This window comes from Cynoglossus semilaevis, unplaced genomic scaffold, assembly GCF_000523025.1.
Source record: "Cynoglossus semilaevis isolate Cse_v1.0 unplaced genomic scaffold, Cse_v1.0 scaffold1721, whole genome shotgun sequence".
Classification (NCBI taxonomy): Eukaryota; Metazoa; Chordata; class Actinopteri; order Pleuronectiformes; family Cynoglossidae; genus Cynoglossus; species Cynoglossus semilaevis.
Genome location: NW_007585111.1, coordinates 240,082 through 245,700, shown reverse-complemented (window position 1 = coordinate 245,700; position 5,619 = coordinate 240,082). Strand labels below are relative to the sequence as shown.

The 5,619-nt window shown below is 41.0% G+C and overlaps 1 long non-coding RNA gene across 1 annotated transcript; it reads left to right on the top strand.

The window, feature by feature from the left end:
- Positions 1-1,990: 1,990 nt before the first annotated feature.
- LOC112486543 (uncharacterized) lies at positions 1,991-4,621 on the top strand. The gene is made up of 2 exons (XR_003048997.1): positions 1,991-2,816; positions 3,338-4,621. It is a non-coding gene; the product is annotated as an uncharacterized LOC112486543 (long non-coding RNA).
- The last annotated feature ends 998 nt before the right edge of the window (positions 4,622-5,619 follow it).

Here is a 5,619-nt window from a genome sequence, read left to right as displayed (position 1 = left end):
AAGGACGGCGGTCAGAGTGAAGGATTAAAAACTCTGAAATGGACACATGTCCAAACCCACACAGGTGCAGGAGTCCTGGGAACCTGAGGAAGAGATTAGTGCAGAATCAAGGGGAGGTGCGTTATGGAAGGTTGACGACATGGGGCTGCAGTGACACACCGACTCACACACACACACACACACACACGCAGGCCTACGTATAGATTTAGTTTGGTGGTGTGGAGGCAGATGGAGAGGACATGACCTGAATCCACGGGGACAGCTGTGTGGGACTGTCCTCCTCACAGACTCACACCTGTTACACATCATGTCCACTCCAGCAGGCACAGCATCTTGCATAAACTACAAGCTGGCACTCTCTCTCTCTCTCTCTCTCACACACACACACACACACACACACACACACACACAGTATCATAATAAAAGCTGTGGTTGACGACCACTGATTACACCAATTCAATATTAACACCATGGCTGTGGCTAAATATAAACTATTACTGCATATTTACAATATGAAACACTGGGTGGCAACCGTCATTTCTGACACATTAAATAACTCAAAGTAAATGACTGTCTGGAAACTCAATTAATTCATTAACAGTTCATTTTCTCTATTGTTTGTATTTTTATCCTTATCCATATCCAACAGATTCTATTTCTTTCTTTTATATTCTAACTAGGACAATGGACAGGGTAGTTGTGGGTTAATCACAATAAAAAACATGATTAATCACATTGTAATTCATCGTGATTAATCATGTTTAATTGAGGTATATTACTTTCCAAATAATGACACCTTTTTTATATATGTATTATATTTTCTATTATATTTTCTTGACTTGTTTTACTGTGGAACTCAACTCAATTGTAGGAATTATAGTATAGAATTATAAGGTAAGAGCTCTAACCTCTTTGCTCACCGTTTGTTGTACATTGAGTTTGTCGTTGTGTTCTTGAGACTTCAGGAAGTGAGTGTTTAATGCTGTTTTTGTTTTTGTTGTTTTTTTTAAATGTCGCTTTTGGCAAAAGGTGAAGCACAGATGTCCCAGATGTAACTTGTTACTTCTTTAGTGATTCTGTCTGCTGCCATTTGTTGATTTTCACACCATCACACTACTGATTGGTTGATTAAATGATGCATTCTTTCATAAGAAATGAATGGAATTTCTACCAGAGCTTTTTCTTTCCTCCTCTACTTTGAATGCGTCTCTTCAGTTTTATGCAAAACCACTGAGCTACTATTAACACTTTTTTTTGTCCAGACCCTAAAATAAAATGCCCTTCATGAAAATTGCTGGCCCTGCATATTTAAACACACACACTCTTCAAATTGTGTGTTTTTCCAGTACTTGGTGTGTGAAGTGTAGTTAAGGTTCATTTCAACACGCAGCTCAGTTGTTTGAAACATATTTGTGCATTAAGTGAGAGACCACATGACCCCACAGAGTCAGAAGTCTGGCTGCATGTGAACAAAGCTAATGCAGGAGACGTCAGTGACCACTTAGAAGCTGCCTTTCATTAGTGACCAGCAGAGCAGAGTAAACACTAGTCAGGAAGCCAAACTAAAAGATAAAGAGGTCAACGAGAGGTTGGGTCAAGACGCTAAGGTCAAGAGGAAGAATGACCCAGAGCAGCCCACTCTAAAAGCCTTTGTCTCATCACAGGCTCCAGGGTTTGATCCACAAGTTCAGACAAATATTTTCCTCAGGTGTTGGATTTGAATCAGTTTGTAATGTTTTATATGTTGCAGAGAAAAAGAGAAAACGAAAATCCTAACTAAACTTAATTAGAAACTAATAACATATTTTTTAGGGTTTTTTTCACCCGGAAGAGCATTTGAAAACTAAAAATAAATGGGTCTTAAAATTGAACAGGGGGGCTGGGTCAGGAGCAGATAGATGGAACCTCCCTGTGAACGAAGATAAATGACGTGTAAAAGTCATGCATAAAGGCTAAAATTTTCTACGGCATCTATTGGGGAAATGTGGGTATTGCAGGGAAAGTCAGATGTATAATGATAATAAATAAATTATATAATTTGGAAAAGTTTGGCAGACCGGATTAAAAAGCTGAACGGGCCGCATCCAGCCCCCGGGCCTTAGTTTGCCTATGCCTGCTCTATTCTCACAGTGTGTCTCTGCCTCGTGTGCGTTTGTGTGAATCTTTTCTGAGAGTTATCGTCATTGATTTTGACTTTACAAAGACGACACTATTCATCGCTCTGTTTAACTTCCTGTCTTCACTGCTACTGTAGTATTCTGGAAAACCGTAGTATTCCTGGAGAGAAGACTTGAAATAGATGGCTCCTAACTTCCGAGTGAGGCTCGTCTGTGCTAACTGCTGGTTAATGGAAGATTGCCGGAAGCAACTGTCTGACTGGAGTGAGCAGTGCTTGGGTCCATGGTTGGACTTTGTTCTGCTCTGCGTTACCATGGTAACCATCCACACACTTGTAATCAGTTGGTTACAAAAAGTTGGTTACAGTATGTGTTTGTACGGGACAGTTCTGTTTGAATACACAGCCGTGCTGCTACAGCACTGTTGTCCACCTGTTTGACTGAGCCTCACACTGCAGGGCCAAACAGCAGAAGAAATGATATCCAATCACTGCAGCTCTGTCACACCTCCTACAGGTGGAAGCTCTTACAGTAGATTTGTCATCCACAGGCTCAGACCTGAGACCTGCAGCTACAGATCCAAACACACCACTGATGGACCTGTTTGCCTCAGTGATGTCAGCAGCTGTGACAGTGTTTCCATCACCTCACGCTGTGCACATTTTTCCACAACTTTCCGGGGCTCAAGCCGGGGAACAGGTAAGTCCGAAGAGACACAGAGGGGAAAGTTGTGAATTATGGAAAAGCAATTTTCATAAAACATAAGCCTTTGGCAACTCATTTGAACATTTGGTCCTGGGCTGTTGAAATATTGACGTCGGATGTGAATAGTGATGGGTCTGTCCAAAACAGAAGAAAGACAGATTATCTATTCATATACCCAAATATTCAGAAAGTATGAAATATGAGGTGCTTGTGCTGCTTTTCACAAAGTGCGCTAATAAATAATTGTGTGTCAATTTTGGTGGAAAAAGACTACAAGGAAAAACATGAGCTGGAGACAGAGAGAGACTGGCCTGGAAACACCGAGGTTGTTTTGAAAGAGCTTCTATCTTCACAGGTCGCTTTTCATCTTTCAGGTTTAATGGAAAAAAAAATCATAGAAAGGATGTACAAAACTCAGTAGAGTTTGCTTTGGACTAATGCACTTGACTTTTATTATTTACATATTATTTACATTTACAGTCGTATTTTCACCTGGTCTGTGTTTGTCTTTAAAGGTTATCTATTGGGACGACTGCATCAGAGGGAAGGAGAAACAGTTTGTGAATACTACATCCAAGAGATGATTGGTGGAGATTTTCAGCGGAAGACTGGGATTGGCTGGAATGTGGACTAAAAACTGATTAAGACTTGACTCTTAACTCAGAGTCCCAGCAGCAGCAGCCGCCTTCACAGTGATTTAGGATAGCTTCATACCAGCTGACCTTCATGGCGTCCTAAGACAGGCCTGTCGGTGTGTTGACTTCTACTACTATGCCTTTTAACCATTTCATTGTGTAGTACATGTTGGGTATTGGTCCTTCTTAATTATGTGTTGATGTAGTACTGAAAGAGTCTCCATTAGCCCCACAGTTTATGCTCCTGGGTTGCCTGCAAATGAATCAGGATAAACCTTCGTGGTTACTTCAGTGTTCAGTCCACTGCAGCCTCTAATGGGCTGAAGTTTTCAGCATCACATGACTTCCTGCCTCCAGGCAGTTCAGCCCTGAGGAGATTGCATTATTTTTTCCCTCTCAACAGGTATCGTACCCCAAGTGGTGGAGCTTCACACAGGGTCCTTGAACGCACCGTCCTTCTCCGTACGTACGATTCTTTCCATCACTTTCTCCATGCTGTGTCAGCAACTAAACCCAGAAAGCTGATGGTAAATGCAGCCAGCGAGCCTGCAAATTATTACCAGGGTCAGGATCAGTGCACAGGGAACAGGTTGTCAACACTGCATGTCTTTCAACGCTGCAGTTTTATCCAGTTTCCATCAACTGAGCATGTTTCCGAATCTCCTTCCTCCTCGTGTGTAAACATTTCTTTGTTTGCATGAACAGAGCGGTGTATTTAGGTGAAGCAGGGAGAGCTTGAGGTTGTAAATGACCAAGCTCGACCCCTTGCCCCCCCCCGGCCCCCATTACTACCAGAGGATAATGTACACCATGCGAGCTGAATGCTTTTGATTATGGAACATTCTGTTACTCAGATTGCACGGTTCTTGGCAAAAATGTTCCTTCAAACATCCTGCCATGAATCAAAAGCGTCCCTGAGTCCGTTTGGTTGCTCACAGATGTCTAAATCACTCTTTCATCCTGTTTATCTGAAACTTGACTTCTCATGTGGCTAAATTACAGCTCTATATGCAAAAGCTGAGATGGATGAGTTTGTTAACTTCTTTCCTCCTGAGGCGGTTTCAGGGATATGACATTTTGATCCCTTCCAGGAGGGAATCCATTTATTACCTGCTTTTTCTCCGCAGCGTTTACATTTAAAATATATTGATGTTGTAAACATGACAGCGGAGTGCAGAAACACACATTTCTCCTTTTTATTCTTTGTGTCACTGCTGCTCTCCCTCCTCCTCTCTGTTCACCTATCAACAGTAAAGAAACACACCAACTAACGCTGGTTAGCTGTGATTGATGGGCTCTGGTGGTCATGATGAAAGGAGGGCAGAGCCACCAGGGTCACTGCCCCTCCCCCCGCTCTCTCTGCCTCTTTATCTCTAACCACTCCACTTATTTAATGATTTACTGAGTTTTTATGGTCTCCTTCGGTTATTTACTTCTCAACAAAGTTAGGATGTAAGGTTTTATTAGTAAATACACAATATTAGACAGAGAATTTCAACTCTTGTTACATCAGAAACTTTCTCTTAAAAGATTTAGAGAAAACAACAGGAGGAAAGAACAGAAATTCACCTTGTGTTTTGATGTTGTCAGTGAGACAGTAAAAAATACTCAGTTCAAAATACAAACAGGTAATACAGTGTCAACATCACTGCATTACCAGGAAGATTGTTTATTGCTTTAACAGAGTATTTATTTTAAATTTAGGGGATGAAGGGAAAAGGAAGCAATTGCTGACGTTGTAAGGTAGCTTACCTTAATACTAGCAGTATTAGTAAGAATCAAATCTGCGCCAGTATTTTGCCTAACAATTTGACTTTAAAACTACAGAAGATTGTGCTATTCTTTAACAGGAGGGAAGAAACCCAGAACAGAATTCATATGAAAATAATTGAGTCACAGACCAGCAACTGCCACAGAGTTCTAAAAATATTTAAAGTAAATCTCCTTTAATTCAAGAAGAAAATCTAATTATTTTATATTTGTATGTGTTTTTATTAGTACGCGGGCCTTGAACGGGTCTCAGTTGAATCACTGAGCCTTACGTCACGACACTGTTGAAAATATTGATTTGTGTGTATTCTACTCAACGATCCTGTGCTTGTGCCAGCTGCACATGTTTTAGTCGATGTTGTTGACATGAATTTTGGAAGCACTGCAATAAA